This window comes from Schistocerca cancellata, chromosome 1 (assembly GCF_023864275.1).
Source record: "Schistocerca cancellata isolate TAMUIC-IGC-003103 chromosome 1, iqSchCanc2.1, whole genome shotgun sequence".
NCBI lineage: Eukaryota > Metazoa > Arthropoda > Insecta > Orthoptera > Acrididae > Schistocerca > Schistocerca cancellata.
This window is the reverse complement of record NC_064626.1, coordinates 406220837-406239401: the sequence shown is the minus strand read 5'-3', so window position 1 is coordinate 406239401 and position 18565 is coordinate 406220837. Positions and strand designations below refer to the sequence as shown.

Sequence of the window (18565 nt, the reverse complement as noted above, 5' to 3'; positions counted from 1 at the left end):
TTCACATGTCAGTATCCTTGAGGAACAGTTTGAGAGATAGCGAAAGTCTCGGGAGAGGGAATAACGCTACACGAATGCGAAAATGTTAGGCGCCAGAAGCACGTCTGTGTCGCGCCGCGTTTTGAAAGCAGCGCGCTCGGCGGCCGAAGGCCAGCCAATCAGAAGGCGCGGCGACGGCGGGGCGTTCGATCAGCCGCGCGTCGCGGACTGACAGAGGGCACGCCAGCTCGGCGCGTCCGTGGGCGCTTCAGTTGTTGAGAACGCAGTAGTGCTTCGTGTCTGCAGCAACTGGGCTGTCACCGGGATCACTGTGTGCGCTAGTCTTCACAAATACCACCGAAGCTTTAGTGGAACACGTAGAACGTTCAAGTGGAAACAAATAAGGTAGATAACAAAGTTAAGAATCTCACGGTTGTTTTTGGGTCGTAAAACAACTTTGTCTTTGAGAACTTTTAAAACATCTACCAGATGTGGTATCTTGATCCTGATCAAAAAATGGCTCTGAGCACTATGGGACTCAACTGCTGTGGCCATCAGTCCCCTAGAACTTAGAACTACTTAAACCTAACTAACCTAAGGACATCACACACATCCACGCCCGAGGCAGGATTCGAACCTGCGACCGTAGCGGTCGTGCGGTTCCAGACTGTAGCGACTTTAACCGCTCGGCCACTCCGGCCGGCGATCCTGATCAAAAGTTTTTATTTCCATTTAATGCTTTCTTCATAAGTATTTGACACTGGGCGACACACTTCTTCACTTTTCAAAAACGAAGAGCTATCTCCGCATCGTTCTGGGCATTTATATGAGTCTAATCCTTATCTGTTGCTGAGAACTGCTCCGCACTAGAAAATAATTAAAATTAACACTACAGACAATTATTAAATTTACGGTAACATATTTCTCAAGAGACTATGATTTATTCAGGTTCTCGTTACACTACATTTACACTTGTTTGTTTCACTACTTCTCCGTGTCAGATTGTGGTCTTGAACAATACTTTGCATTTCTAAATAATGTGTTACTGAAAGCAAGACAGCCGCTTACGAAACATTACGACAGATTTTAAGAGGATGGTGGCAGCTAGGGAAAAGTTTTCCATTTATGTGAAACCTGAAACAAATTGATGCTATTAATAGATTAGTCTGTAACTGAAATTGGGAGCGCGTTGATCTACAATGAACCATTTCTTTCAGTATAAAACCGTTAAAAATATAAGTTCTTCCCCTTCTTCTCGATTTAAAGGAATCAACATATGTTATGTAAGAAATACAACAATTGGTTGGTTTTCTCTCACAACACAGCGAAAGACTGCAATTGTTCAAAAAAATTAAGATAATCTTGAGTGTTTACAGTGGTTTCGCATTGCAGCCCTTCGTCAACTCAAAGCTGTCAAAATAATGTAATATAAAAGACAACGTTGTTCCAGTTTCTCCCAAGTAGCTTCCACTTTCTTGATTCAAAATTACCGAAAGAAGCAGGGAAAGAAGAATGTATGTACAGTACAGACACGCGTAAGACACTTTGCCATTTCAGTTTGTTATATAGATGGTTTTCGGAGAAATACGATGTCTGACCAAATTACGGAGGCTTTTTAAAGAGTCTGATGAATTTTGCCTCTCTGTGTGTTAGTGTTTTGGATTTTAGGAGAGTGGTATTACTCAACAATTCCCGGGGACAGTTGACCACAACCATCCCGTAAATGCTGTACTTCCAAGCAACAACTTCGTAAGATATCTAAACCAAAACATTCTTCTAATTGCCCTCATTGACTGACATTGGTACCGTTAATCATTCTTGTATCAAAACCTAGCAGCTCGGTAAACGTAATTCAGCATAAAACGGTAACAACGAGTTTATTGCAACGAATAAGAGCACAGTATGAATCACTTTGTCATTTTTACTGTGAAGCGGTTTCTGGCTTAATGCTAACGCAGGCTTAGGAAATACTTCGATCGAGCACATGAAAGGCCGAAGCAGGGCTCGCGAGAAGAATTAACTTCCAGTTATAGGGAAGGACAGTGTAGTATCGTGAATCGAAAATTTGGCACTTACTTGCGAGGTTGTGTTGAGTTATCTCTTATAATCTGCAGAAAGATGTGACTCATGTATCCTTTCTTAAGATTTATTTTTCTAATGTATTTAGTTAACAAATTCTTACAGTAAGCATCTGATATATCACAGAAAGCATTATTTTAAGGAGGCAATGATCTAGAACTTCAAAACATTATTGAAAAATAATTATTTGCACATTAGCTACGGTATGTGTTGCATTACTGAAGTCAACAAGTTTGTTTCACGGTGGTAAACGACATGTGACAGATGTTAACAACTTGTACAAAGGAAAATATATGAGGTTGGTGAAGAGCTTTGTCCCATTATGATGTTACCTTATATGTGTATCGGGTGCTTTCCTGCTTTCTACTATTTTGGTGCAGTTGGTCTGCAAAGATGATGCACACAAGTTATCATGATTAGAAACATGCCCTATATCTGATGTCGTTTCATACCTGAGGATGGCGTGTAGTGTGACTGAAACTGATTCTTTAGCTTTTTTGTATGAATTTAGCAATTTTTTAGTAAATATTGGAGAAGGACCTACTCATTCGCCTCCTTAATCCTGCAGTTCTGAAAGAGTCACTAAACGTTACCGCCAAGGCAAGATACTTCCGCTTGCATAGCCGTGAAACACCCCACGAAACAGATGGAGACCAAGAGAATTTCTGTAGCAGGAACAGGTTACAAAGCTATAATCGCCACGATCAGTAGACGGGGCGTTTTCCCTTAGACCTCTGGCAGCTATTCCGGTCACGGAGACTGTGGCTCACGTAACGCCACCTCATTCCTGATTCGCGGGGGTGGTGGTCGGAGGAGGGTGGTGAGAATTTCCTCTGTACAAGTTTCGTAGAGTGTAATAATTAAAGAGAGGCACAATTTTCTTCCGCAGATCTCGGCAGGTACGAGGGTGGGTGCAGAGACACACGGACTCACATACACCATACTACATATATATACATACACGTACGCGCGCGCGCTCGGCTACGTCAGAATCATAACGCCCCCGGCCGTAAATATGCCTGCTGTGGAGCGGCACTTCCTACCCCCTGCTCCTGATCTTGAGCATAAAATTCAGTGCACCAACAATTACTGCGCCAAGAATTTCTACACAGGGGGATTCCTCCAATGGCTGGCTATACCCTACCCCCGCGTCCTTTTTTTTCTCCCTGGCGCTGCTTGCTCGTTCCTTTTCCTTTCTCCTTTATCCCTCCTTTCCCTCACGGTGGGATCTCGCTGGAATTATGTTCCACATTCTCTCTCCCCCGCCGTGCGGTGGCGGCAGCTCACCCCTTCGTGAAGGGAGGCGAAAACCTCTCCTCCTCCTCCGCCACCACCTCCACCTCGTCTGCAGCTCCATAGACAGTTTTTTACCCAGAGATGAGGGGGAAGGGAGGGATGGCGCGCACCAGTTTTGTGCAATAGAAGCCACGTGGATTGAAAAGTTGCTGGGTGTGGTTTTAGCGACATGGCCGCCGCGCAGAAGAGGGGGCGCGCGCGCTTCGTTGTGAGAGTGAGCGCCCGTGTGTGAGTGACTGTGTGTGCGCGCGTCGGTGTGGGCTCGTGTATCTGTGTGCGTATTCGGCGGCGGGGGTGCGTGGCTCGGCGGGGAAGGGGGAGGGGGTGGAAAGGCTGTACGTACGCAGGCCTGGGCGCACTCTCCCCTCTCTTTTGTCAGCGGGGGGAAAAGCTCGCCGCCGCCGCCATCATAGCCGGGCCCTCATTAGGGCCCCTCCATGTCGCTCTGTCCTCGTCCCGCTCAAGACGGATCAATGCCTTGGCGGAGCGGGAGCGAAGCGCGGAGCTCGCCCCCTCGCAGAAATTTTTTCGGCGACCACGCCCGCTCGCCTCCCCCGCTCCTCCCCTGCCAGCGTGTGCTGCGCCCCTCCCGAAACGAGCCTGGGCGGAGCCGCACAAGGCCGGCCCCCTTTTCTAAAATCCCCAAGCACCTCCCAGCAGAAGAATTAATTCCTTTCGCGGGGCACTCCCACATCGTGTTCACCTCTGCACTCCCCCTCATTTCCAGACGCCGCGATCAGGGAGAGAAAGGCTGCTGGACCACACCCAGCCTTGATGACTGAATATATATCACAAAATATGGGACCGCTATCTCTTTCTCTCTTTACGCCCCCACCCCTAGTCTCTCTCACTCCCTCCCTCTTCGCTTTTTTACCCTCCGCCACCCCTACCGTCTCTATCTTTGCAGTCTCACGTTTGAGTTACGACACTGTCTGCATCACAAACAGTCATAAAAAAAACTTGATTACTCATTACGGCACAGGAGGAGGAAGCGTCACGTCCGGGACAGGCCTTAGAGGAAAAGTGCCGCGCGGGGGAGTGTATACAGCCTGAGCACGCCCGCCTCCAAGAGCTAAAATTCTTCCGAGAAACGGGACCGCTCGCACAAAAAAAAGGATAAAAAAATCGCAAATAAAATTTTCGGGAAAAAGTTGGAGGAGGGAAAAAAAGGGGGTGAGGGGTGGTGGGGGGGAGAGTGCACGTTTCATCAATCACCAGTATCCTTGATAGACCGCGCGGCATCGGCGCGGGTGCATCGGCTTGTGCAGCGCGTGGTGGGCGTGGTTCCGGCCCACTCCCCCGCCTGCGAGGGAAAAAAAGGAGAAAGAGTTGTGCCCGGCGCACGCCCGCTGGCCACGGGTAGGAGTGGCGGCGGCGTCGTACACGTGCTCCGCTGTGGAGCCTTACGCGGCCTGGACACATGTGCGCTCTTATTGCGACCGGTAGGCTCTACACTTTGTTCCCAGGCCGCGCCTACTTGAATTTCGCCTATTGCGACGCACCGTCCGGGAGAGACGCGGACCGAAACGAAAGCGCTTTTTGGCGAAACTCTCTCACACTCACTCGCACGCACACGCAAACACACACGGACACACACACCCACACACACACACACACACACACAAACACACACGAGGCAGTTAGAGAGATAGGGAGAGAGACAGTCCGATGCGGACGGAGGAAGAAACAATGGCAGATGACTTAAAACCCAATAATTTTGTGTGGGTGCTCTCTTAATAGGAAATGCTCCAGACGGAAACAAAAACCACGTGCAGTGTTGCTCGGAACCGCTGTGGTGCGCGGAGGGAGGGAAAAGAGAAATAAATTCGTCAACATCGGCCGATACCCTGTGAATAGTTGCCAGTCGCGTCGGGCAATTTATATCTCGTTGGCAGCATCCGCCGTGGCGCCCCCGGCCGGCAAAAGAGGACTGCCACAAAACGACCGGATTTTCTAGATAATAAGGATCAATAATTACGGGGCAAGTGCTCATGCTGGAAGGAAGGCATCCAGGCTTCTTTTCCCTATACTCGTGTTCAGTTACAAGTAACGCATAGCAGATGTCCATAAATTAATATAATTATAGGCTCTTGAGGAGATCAAAAAGAGATGGAAGAAGTGTGGAATTTTCCCTTGTACCTTAGTAAACACAGAACCGAGGAAACTGTTCCTGAAGCAGCCTAGTATGCAAACAGAACGTGGACCAAGGGTAAATTAAAAGGGAATCATTTGAAATGTGTTGCTTCAAAAGTGTGCAATTTTTTTAAAAAAAACCTCTACGTAGCTAGTTCGATGAACAGGGGTAGAATTAAGGATTAACAATTATGGAGGACTGCTGATACTGAAATTACAACCATGCGCTTTCTTCACACTCTGACTATGTTAACTACTATGAAATGTATATCACATGTGTACATTGTTTTGAAATTTTAATCATAGATGGTACTAATTAAGAACAATGATACCGTAAGAAAAAATTGTGACAGTTTTGATATTTTCTGCCAGATAACAAGAAAATTCAGGAATGTGTGTCTGAAACCGCCTTCTGTGAAAGCACAGCATGGACCTACAGTAAAAGAGAGGAAAATAAAGTGGAAAGATTTGAAATGTGGTGCTTTAGAAATATCTGAAATACTAAGTGCTGCAGTCACTAGGCTTAGAAGAAGTCTTCCGAAAATTTTTAACCTGGAGCAGTGATGCGCAATTATTGTAGGAGTAATGACTGGAGTATAAGTCTACTATTGACGATGCAGTGTATGGCAAGTACGTGGACAAGAAATAATTAGCAGCACATGAGAGATGGAGAATGGCATCAAAATCTTGCGAAAAGATGACCTGAAATATAATTAAATAAGAGAAGACACAATTCTCAAACGTCACAAACATTTACAACCTAATGCTTGCTTTACAAAAGGTGGTACGTTAGTATTCTGCACAAAAAAGTACATAATAGTAAATATCATTGAGCCACCGTTTAACAGTGGGCACCTAATACAGCGTATGACAGTTCATAGATTACTGATTTGCGTATATAAAATTTTGTAATCAATGGCAATGCAGTTAGAGGATAGTTTATTCTGTAAAACCAGACATAAACATTAATAGTCACGACCGAAAAAACTTTATTTTTATATGAGGTTACGGTTTTAAGTAATAAAATAAAAAAACACTATTTTCGAAGAGAAATGTTCTCAAAAGTTTCTAGTAAAATTATTTACTCTAATTTCGTGAAATAGCAAAAACAACGAACAGTAGTAACAAAAATATTCAATAAAATATTACGTCGATGTGATGTGGGATATCAAGAATTCAAGCTCTTGTGAGACAGAACTGTGTATTAGGAAAAGAATACAAACTGTGATCGGTAGTGACTTACTCAATTATAAATTGCTTCTTCTATGCAAACACAAGGAGTTTAGAAATAGTATGCATTATCAGAATCTTGCAGTATTTTTAATATACGTTCCGCTTCAAACAAATTTACAGCGTATAGCGCTTTGCATAAAGCTGCAATACACTCTTCTTCTTAGTGAGTGGTTGTTTGTCATTTACGCTGAGAGAAGGCGGCGTTTAGACACCAACAACGAACACAGCAACAGTAATAGGAAACACTGTTCTGACATGAGTAATTTTTAGTGCATCATTTTACGTGAGAAAATAAGAAACCAATTACAGAGAGCAAATTTTTGAAAGTAAAAATAAATATATCGCCATTTTTCTGTTTATATCTCTATTCTGTTTGTGCTGGCTGCAGTGAGTAGACACTTTAACAAATTTTAACGATAAAGTTTATTGATCTTCTAGATTAAGTTTGTAGAAATGTAATAGGAGCGTCTATTTTATGTAGTAATTAATGGCAGTGAAACAAGTTCTAACCAATGGCTTCAGATAGCATAGTAATTATGCAATAAGAATATCATTCAATGTTAATAACTAATTCTTACAGGAGATCATTAAAGATATAATACAGCATTAATTAAATACTTATCACCTGATAATCAGTGCAGTATACAAAACACTGGGCAACATAGCGTGAAATGAAATAAAAATAAAATTATATAGTGTAATGTCTACACCTGTTTCTACATATGCCTCACAGTCTTGGATAACACGAAAACAACGTGTGTACAGGCCACTAAAATTAGCTCTATGAGACCCACAGAAAGTTGCATTTGAGACGTTATATAAGAAATCAAGGCGTCAGTTAACGAATTAATAAAACAAAAAATAGCAAAACGGCTAGAACATATCGTTATGATGAAAAAAAGGAAGAGCAACAAAAAACTACGGAACTACAAAGAACAAGAAAAACGCGATTCCGGAAGATCACGCGAGAAATTGCTAGATTGGCATAAAACATGCGATAGGCCTGCTCCCTGAATAATTAGAAAAAGAAGAATGTCTAGGATACTACGATATACTTTTACATTCCATAGCTTTGTATCATATGGCCAGAAATCTTGTTGATACAGGCCAGCTATGATCTCTCAGTGTAACAATTCTTCACATTCACTTTCTTTTTGTCTGGACTGGCAATGTGAAGGCTCCCATAATTCGGTAGATTACTACCGCTCAGGAACAAAGCATTTTACCGTTTGGCGACATTGCTGAATTGTCACCACGCTCACGCCGATTTCACCGCAAATCTGTGCTCTACAGACGTCGGTAAAGTTTGTAAAAAGTTTGGCGTTCAGGAAACGGCGCGTGCAGCTAGCGGCGAATACCCGGGCAAGCGGCGGCGGAAGCCGCCCGGGCAGTGGTTCGCCTCTGGCCGGCAAACCAGGTGGCCTGCGGACGGGCTCTTGCTGAGGGTTCTCAGCCGCCGTGGATGCTGTACCGCGCTTTCTCGTCACTTTTAGTGAAAACAACCGACTGTACGCCATACCGCAGTCGGAAAATTGACGTTCACCGGAGAACTTTCACACTTGTTCCTGTTTTCAGCTCTCTTGTAACGAAAGACGGCGAACTACAGATGGCTCGGTAATGTGTGCGCTTTGGTGAAATATGTCTCGTCTGTTGTCTGATAAACATCTAATCTAAGGCACGACAGTTATTTACAAGAGAAACAAACAATTTTGAATACTTTTAAGAAAAATTTAGTTTCATAACAAAGAAAAAAAAGCATTGTATCCAGTGACAATTTCGTCATCTGGAATATCTGTTCACGACCTGCTTCCGTCATCTGAAAGACTTATTCACTAGCTTCACTGTCTGAATACGGACTTAGAACCGAAGCTACTTGTGACTAAATCAATCGTTATCTTTCAGAATTGTAACTCCTAGTTGAACTTTTTCTAGTGTTACAACATGGACACTGGTAGATTGTCTATTCCACCGGGATAAAATTTAGTATCAACTTTATTTCTGAAAACGTGCTGAAACTTAAAATTTACATCGTTTTCGTGGAAAGGAGCTGAGTACGTTTCCGAAGCGCTGATCGTGATACGTTGCACAAACTACTGACTAGATGAAAAATATTTGAAAATTTGCGGGTTTTCGATAAAATAAGTAACAAATTTCTTATATTCAAGAATTTCAGATCCAAGTTGAGTTCTATGATTATAAATTAAGTAATTAAATGCCAAATTGTGATAAGCACTTTTTACTTACAGTTCTTGACGTAAGCCTTAGAACAAAATGTAATAAAGCAATTTTAAGCTTATGTCAACTATAACTTTCCTCAACGTTTGGTGATTCTTATGCCTTTGTGGAAATTGTAACATACCTCCACCGTACTTAAGTCCTAAGTAACTACTGCCCTGTATGGTATCTAATATTCTTACTGCGAGACATTTGTTTATCGTAGACTGCTTTGTACCTTGGAACAGCGCAGTCTACTTTTGAGTTAATAATAGCAGTAGCGTTAAGTCAAACCACGCATTTCTTCAGAAAAATGAATAGGCAGCGCAAAATATGATTCGTCATTTAGAAACCATTGATGTTAGTCACTCTTGGCCTTCATATCACAACCAGCTCCTAACAGACATCCTGCATGATAAGGTATAGCAGGAAGGGCCAGCTAACACAAAAAGCCAGAGGTACTGTAGGAACAAACATTTTTGTTACAACGACAGGGCAGATGGAAACAACGAAATTAATTTGCGATGATCTGAAATGCGTATTGCTTGTTATCATTGTAAAAAATGTGAAGTCGCTTCTATGGTAAATTATTTTAGGTGTGTCTTTGTATCTGAGTAAATTAAAATTGTAGCATCTTCAAATAAACTTAATTTACTTTCAATATCATATCTATAGAAGCAACCGTAGGAAGAGTTTCTTTCTTGGGAAAGAACGGTATCAATATACTCTCAACTTTACATTTGGGTAAGAACGACCGGTGGATTCATATTTACTTTGCCTGTACTGTCTAAGTCAACCCCAATTTCACTATATTTGCCATAACGAGAGAAAACTATTTGTGTAGCTCTGGGAAGAATACGCTTTATGACAGACATGTTGTTCGTATTTAAGAAGTATTCGAAGGGATCATTATTTCCGTCTCTTTCAGGAGATCATATAAAAATAATCAACTGCACATAGTTTATTTTGTAGAACACTCTATCTTTGTAACATTACATGACATTGACAATTTCTACTGCCTAAAAGATATCATTGTCACCTTTGACTGTCAAAACTGTTAATTTAGCAGAATTTGGACTACAGCCAAAATTTAGTGTTGCATCAGATGCACAAATTTTAAAAATATCAGTCATGTATGTATACCATTGTAACATCCATAAGTTTACTATTTAACGTTGTCATATACTGAAGAAAAACGTTTCTCCTCTAAGTCTATTCCGCTCGAAAACTGCTGAACGACATCAAGTGCAACAGTATATTCCATGAAATAAACATTTTAAACAATCAGTTACGTCGATGATAGCTTTCAAAAAGTTTTAAATTGCTCCGGGAAATAAATTAAAAAACAAATATTTCAGTATCCCTTTCACCACAGTTTTTAGGTACTAAAGTAGATGGTATTATGAAGCACAAGGGTCTTTGTTTTGTGTACAGTGTCTTTAGTAACAGAATGTAATTCCGGTTGATGATGTTTACGTACAAAGTCGTACTTGCAGAATTTCTTTTGTTATATGTTTCAGTTTGATTGTAGAAGTGATGTTCAACGAAAAACAATCTGTAATCTGTAACTGTCTTTTTTTTCTTAATTCAGTTCCTTAATCTTTATGTTTTCTCTAATTTATTGTACATCGTCTTAACCATTGATTTACATCGATTAGAAACATCTGGAACTGTGCAATTTTAGTTACTTTTTTCTACCAAAACTGTAACTCTCATTTTCGCAATTTAGCTACTTTGCATTTATTTCCTGTTATAGTTTCGCCCGTGCTATATTTGTTTGCTGTTAATGATACAAAAACTGAGTTAATTTTCTATTTAACTGTACTGTAATTCGCATGTTTACGATACTGAAATCTGAAACCAAATAAATAATCGTGCCCGGATGGAATCCCAGTTCGATTTTCCAAAGAGTACTCTACACCATTGGCTTATGTCCACAAATGAGCACGGTTTTAGAAAAGATCGCTCGTGCGAAACTCAGCTTGTGCTCTTCTCATATGACGTACTGCGAACTATAATTGAAGGGCTACAGGCAGAGTCCATATTTCTAGATTTCCCGAAATCATTTGACACGGCGCCCCATTGCAGACTGTTAACGAATGTACGAGCATGTGAAATAACGTCACAGACATGTGAGTGGCTCGAAGACTTCTTAAATAATAGAACCAGTATACTGCCCTCGACGATGAGTGTTCAGCAGAAACAAGGGGATCGTCAGAAGTGCCCCAGAAAAGTGTGATAGGACCACTATTGCTCTTTATACATATAAATGATTTGGCAGACGGTGTGGGCAGCAACCTGCGGTTGTTTGATGATGATGCCTTGGTGTACGGTAAGGTGTCGAAGTTGAGCGACTGTAGGAAGATACGGCTTAGACAAAATTTCCAGTTGGTGTGATGATTGGCAGCAAGCTATAAAGGTGGAAAAATGTAAGTTAATGCGGATGAGTAGGAAGACCAACCCTGTAATGGTTCAAATGGCTCTGAGCACTATGGGACTTGACTGCTGAGGTCATCAGTCCCCTAGAGCTTAGAACTACTTAAACCTAACTAACCTAAGGACATCACACACATCCACGCCCGAGGCAGGATTCGAACCTGCGACCGTAGCGGTCGCGCGGTTCCAGACTGTAGCGCATAGAACCGCTCGGCCACTCAGGCCGGCCAACCCTGTAATGTTCGGATACAGTACTACTAGTATCCTGCGTGACACAGTCAAGTCGTTTAAATAATTGGATGTAGCGTTGCAAAGCGATATGAGGTGGAACGATCATGTGAGAACTGTGGCAGAGAACGCGAATGGCCGACTTCGGTTTATTGGAGAATTTTAGGAAAGAGTGTCTCACGTGTAAAGGAGACTTCATACAGGACGCTGGTGCGACCTATTCTTGAGTACTGCTCGAGTGTTTGGGATCCGTTCCAGGTCGTATTGAAGGAAGACATGGAAGCGACTCAGAGATGGGCTGCTACATTTGTTGCCGGTAGGTTCGAACAACACGTAAATTTTACGGAGAAGCTTCGTAACTGCAACGGAAAACCGTAGAGGGAAGGCGACATTCTTTGCGAGAAATACTATTGAGAAAATTTAAAAAACGTTATTTGAAGCTGACTGCCGAACGATTCTACAGCTGCCAACATACATTGCGTGTAAGGACCTCTAAGATAAGATACGAGAAATTGCATGAGGGCTTAATTGAAAGGAAAAGGACTAATATTAATGAATAAATGCAATAATTTTAGTAGCTGTGTGACGGGCTACGAAGTCTCGTAACCGGTTGGCCCTGACTAGTATTAGCACGCAATCTGACTGCATAAAATAAAAATAAAGAATGACAAGGAATTTCCATTAACACAATTGATTAATTAAGTCGCCTGCAACTATAAAAGCTACGAAACAACAAAGAGCAAGTGTAACTGTTCTGTGTGTGGTAGTGTGACTCAACGTACATGTATCTGGCTCGGTTCTTTCTCAATACGACAAAATATTTTAGACACCATTTACAATGAACTAATTGAAAAACCAGAAATACTATAATTGGACAGAGAAACCAGAATTACAAGTCTAATAAATGAACACGAGCTAGATGCTTTGTTGACTGTACCTGTGAGCAAGAGGTATTGTCATTAAATAAAACTGTAATACCTTTTTACCTCATTATGTATTGACGAAAATATTCCATTACACCAGCATCATAAATCAAAAGCCCATCTCCTTTCACAAATATATTCTGACAATTGCAACTTCTTCCATCTGTACATTACACCAACCGAACAGCGTCTACTCTCTCGCCCAACAGAACAATCGTCTTCGACATCCTCTGAACTACTACTGACCAGTGGAGGCGGCGGAATAATAATCTTTGGCGCAATCTCTGGCGCTGTGACTCAGTGTAGCCACCTTTCAAAATTAGGAGTCATACGGAGGCATATGGACAGTCGTTCTTCCCTCGCTCTTTGCGAGTGGAACACGAAAGGAAATGACAAGTAGTGGTACAGCGTACCCTCCGCCACGCACCGTACGGTAGCTTGCGGAATATCTATGTGGAGGTGGATGGCTGTGGGTGGATCCCCTCTAGGTACTTATTGTGAAACACAGTATTTAATTATTTAATTTACTGTATTTTATCAGGCACACAATAAAACTGTCCTATTGCTCTGAACACATCTGTCGAGTGCAGGAATCTGGTGTACCAAAAATTGTATATCAGTCGTCAGTATTGTAGCTGTAACGATTTCCAAGCATTGCTATTAGACCAACGTGGAGATGTCGTACGGTACGACGGAACTGTGTTGGGCGTTTTGTTGTCCTTTCTGTGCATCGCTGCACCATACTGACTCGCATTACTGCAGGTTTGGAAGTGATGTTCCCTCACGTTGCGCAAAAACTCTCTTTAACCATCGCAGTCGCGGATGGCAGAGTGGCTCGGCGATCGGTTTAGTAGGGGCAGGTCAGTAACCTGAACGGCGAGGCGCGTTCAGACGGCTGTGTGGCAAATGTTGGCTCACGGTGGCGCAATGGAGTGTTTGCGGGCTCGATTAGCGCGGGCCGGCGCGTTAACGCCACAGCGCGTGTGCGTGGCTACCTGCGGCCACGCGGATAGTGCGTGACGCGCCGCGAGCTACGCACCATGGCCTGCCCCAACCCGGCTGCGTGCCTCATTACTGCATCAAGCTACCCGAGACCCGCCACGGGGAACACCAGTTTGCACCGGCCTGTACTGCACACGCACGGGGTCAGATTTCTGCCGAACCGATAGCGAGTAACCTAACTCCCACCACATACATCCATTTAGGGAACGCAGAACTTGCTTCATGCTCATCTGACCAACAAACTATGGAAACACGTTTTCTTTTTGTCTTCAGACTAGTGACGAAGACATGCAGGAAATTTCATAATCTGCCACATCACGACAATGGTAACAGCTGATTGTTAACGGTGAACAAGGAACCTCTGATGAGTAAGGAGAGTGTGAGTACTTTTTGAGATCACAGTGGGCAAAATCACTGTCGGCAGAAAGTCTGTTTCTCCAGTAGTGATCCTGTTTTCTTACGAATATCTAATAATTACAGCCCTGATTATTATATATAATATATTTGTTCGTTCGCACTTCACTTTTCATTGTTCTTGCGAACACATTGTGTATTATGTCGCTAGTAGCACTGAAGAAGAAAAGTCTTCGAAATTTAAACATCACGTTCATTGTCTATTGCAGCTTATAGGGAATTTCTTATTGAAATGGAAGTGACTGAGTACACCCATAAATGCCATAGTTTTACATTCAGTTAACTTTCTCTGTTTTCTTCTGAGAACTAACTAGCAAAATACTTAGTTATTCCCTATTTTCGTTTTTTTATGTACAATCTCTTATTCGTAATTCTTTATAAATAGATCTCAGTTCTCTTTTTATTTCTACTTATTTTGAACAAAAACCGCAAAGAGGATCAAGAATTTGAATCAAGTCACAGAAACTATTACAGATAATTCAAATAAATAAGTCTATGTACAAATGTTATAGAATTATCAAAGGAACCGAAGTCATGAAGAAATGTAACTAGTTTTCTAAAGGCTATATAACTATTGATGAGCGGTGGGAACTGCATTAGACCACCAGACGTGGACACTCACAGTATGTACAGCAACTATTGTATGCACTGTGATATCAACAAATGGGAACTAAATCTTATGAGGCCAAATTTTGATAACTACTATGAGGCAGTTGGAGGAAACAGGTCCTGAACTTCAAGAGCGTCATATTGAGTTATTGCGCGTCATATCTTGGTTAAATTCAAATGCAAGAACATAGATGTAATAAGATAAAATAATTTTTGTAGCATGCTGTTCTAACAGTCCACGTGAAACTAGTTATCAGTGGGTGGTGCATTCGTAAACGCAACAAATGATGTCATCAGAAGAGTCCCTGCGAAACTGATGGTTACCACTTTTCTCTGCGACTCCTCTCAGTTTACGACAGTAACACAGGTGAAATACTCATTACGTTACCCTCTTCTCAGTCTTGCGCTAATAAATAATCAATGTACGAACTGGTTTTTTTTTTAATTCTGTCCGGCCTACAGCTAAGAATAATTTAAGGGAAAGGAAAGAATTTATGTCAGTAGCCTACTATTCGACGTAATCATTGAAGATAGTATGAATTAGTTGTTTACGAAGGACTGAAATTTTTCATGTTGAAAAATCAGAAGGAGCGATCTGTTTTATTTGGTAAAAACATTCTAAACCTAATATCGCACAGAGATTTATTTATTTACAACAGTCAGTTTAGACAGAATTTCCTGTCATCTTCAAGCCTTCAAAAATTTTATTATAAGACGTTTCATTTTCAGAACATGTCCTGTTAAAGTAAACAAATGTGCTACTGTGCATTTTATTGTGCTTCGTAATTTTTGGACGTAACAATCGTCTGTCAGCGCTATATAGACTATATGGAAATTACTATGTGGTCATGACAATGTGCACAAGGTACTTCTTGATTTTAAATGTTCTTTATGACAAACGTTTGTACAAAGTGCTGCGCGGAGTGGCTGCGCTGTCTGCGGCACCATGTCACAGATTGCGAGGCCCCTCCTGCCGGAGGTTCGAGTCCTTCCTCGGGCATGGGTGTGTGTGTTGTTCTTAGCATGATTTACTTTAAGTTAGTTTAAGTAGTGTGTCAGTCTAGGGACCGATGATCTTAGCAGTTTGGTCCCTTAGAAATTCCGACACATTTTTTTGGTACGAAATACTACATTTTACCCACCAACAAGAAAGCTTGGTCCGAGGGTCCCAACTACACGTGAACACGCTGGTTTTATAAAGTTTTTAACATGTTCGCCAAGGATAACGAGCATCACAGAGGGCTGTTCTGAGATGAACTGTCATGTTTTCATTTGTATATATTTAAAAGATGCCACAGTATACAAAACAAACCTGCTCGTAGGAACTGAGTTCTTATTTTAAAGCGTGAAGTTTAAAACTTCGTATTAATGGAATTCATTGCTAGAGACTTGTTTCCAGCAAAATAAAGAAATACCTTAAATTAAAATCTCCTGAAGAATTTTACGCTATCAACAATTACTTAACGTGACTGAATATTGCAGTTTCTTGTTATGATATTTATGCTTAGTGAATGATATAACTACAGATACTGTCACTACTCTATAAAATTTTAATAAAAGCTGCTACTCAAGACTCTTGCAGATGGTTCTCTACCATCTCCTTATTATGTGCTGTCCCAGATCTCTGCTTTGGGGTCTGCGAGTAGTCTTATAGGTGCGGGTAATTCATGTGACATAGTTCATAAATGTTTAGCTGAAGTTTACGTACAAACCTTCCTCAACGATGCCAGCCCCAGTTTTAAAACGGATGGACAATAACGTCTTTCCAGGAACGTTACATAAAATATAACTAGAAACCTGCAATGATCTGGGATAATAGATTGAACTACTGCTATGGTTCGTATTAGCAGGCTGTCCATATGGGTTTCATTAATACAGGTGACTGGTAAGATACGAAGCATAAAACCTACATATTTCTCATAATTTCGTAAAATAACACATGCTGATGGTTAATAAAAATAGTAGTTCAAGTAATATTTGACTTTGCTAATATGAGAATTACTATTTCACAGACTGCAAAATAAATTATTAAAAAAAATTAAAACATATATTCAAATGGTTGAATTAACATACCGAAAAAAAGCATTACAATGCCACAAGATATTTTTAAAGTGAAGATTTATCTCGGTTGACAAACAAAATATACTTCTATGTTCAGTCCTGTAATATTTCTTCCAACGGTGATAATTGCCGTAAAATAATTTAACAAAATACTTTTAGTTGCGTTTTTATCGTGCTAGAAAGAAGTATGTGAGTGCCTCGAAATCTTAAATCATTTGAAAGATAATTATAAAAAAATTAGTTAGCAAAAAATTTTTGACAAATATGAGGCTTAGTCACTCCGATGGGGTGACCTATAAACGGCTACAGCAGTGGACTGTTAACAGTTAATTTGCACTTGATGTAGTGTCAAGATCTGCAATAGGAAAAAGGGGAATGTCTGTCTTGAAACCAGTAATAAAACTACCAGAGTACGTTATACTTACGTAACATGTAGATGATAGCGTTCGGCTTGACATTTTTATAAATAATGTATCCTTCGAGACGTAAGCTTTATAGCTATTTGAAGGAATACCACAACGAAAAAAAATATTTTTAAACTGGAGCGGTAAGCTACGCTTCTAAATCTTGAAAAAAATTATATTTGCGGTAACTGTCATTAGCTCGGTTTGCAAGATTTTTTGAACGTGCTGTATTTCAATTATCTAATGAATGTAAACATGATGAATACTTCCTTGTAGGCTTAAAATTTTCAATTTCTTCTGCAAAATTTAGCACACCAATTTGTAAACTAATATAATATATACGCTTAAAATTTTCAATTTCTTGTGCAAAATTTAGCTCACCAATTTGTAAACTAATGTAATATATAGTTCATTTATTTTTAACAAGACAAATGCCACATGAAACAAAATTTATAATAATAACAACGTCAAAATACAGAATGGACAAAGGTCTAAAATTATGCTAATTAAAATTAATTTCGATAAGATCCAACATTTCTCGCGTTATTTGTACGCTGCGTGTGGACCATATCCAATGACGATCGTAAGTTCAGAACGAGAAATATAAGGCAGAGACTGTGGATCACACCGAAGACTTGTACATTTTAGGCGTGAATATATCAAAGGTGAAATCGAAAGGCGTTCGAGTCAGAGATGCACGAAACGCAAACGATAATAATTTCATTTTTAGTCTGCTTTCAGTACTTCCTCTGACTGTTTTTATTATATCAAAATATTTGTGTTTTTCTTGTTGATTAGGTTATTTACGCAGTCAGCATAAGTTATAGGGATCTCTCATGGGTGGGAGAATTTACGACATAGAGATATGTACATCGTACGTGGAAACTAGTTAGAATATCTCAGATAAATTTATAACAAATGACTTACAAGTAAGAATTTATAAGAAAAAGAAAATGAAAGCAAAAAAAGGTATGGCAAAATGAGAAAAACGTTATGCGAACTAGCGTTTAGACATTTCGGTTTTACTAATGCACGACGGCTTTATTGGAATTTAAAAAAATACTACAGTTATTTTATGAGACAAATTACAAATTTGAGTTTGGTAAGTTCAATATGAAGTTCTTTTGAAATATTACGAGTTTGTATACTCGATGGTCAAGTGCACCACAGAAAAAAGGACTTGTGCAGAATATTCAAGGAGTATCGAAACTGGTATTATAAGGTATTATCAAGAGTTTTGTGCATATTAATGACACACAACTGCTAAGAATGAAAAGAACGCCGTATGATTGTGTGAGTACGGAAGAATCGATTAATCAAGTTTTACAGTCAACTCTTATTCGATGCTTCGCTGCAGGACAGTGTACTGCGATTGTAGAGTTTTGTCGGCTACGAATCTATCATAGAAAGGTATATCAATTACAACCATTATGGAATATATTTTTGTGAGCTGAGTATTTATTACAAGGAAGAACCACAAAATTCTGCGCCAGTCACAGTGTTTTATTTTGTCCATTATGCATTTCGGTGATCAGCATCGCGACCAGGTGGAAG

The 18565-nt window shown here is 40.7% G+C and overlaps 1 long non-coding RNA gene across 1 annotated transcript in view; it reads left to right on the top strand.

The window, feature by feature from the left end:
- LOC126163876 (uncharacterized) overlaps positions 1 to 18565 on the top strand; it is a 262807-nt gene that overhangs the window by 113356 nt on the left and 130886 nt on the right. The gene's annotated exons all lie outside the window — the stretch shown is intronic.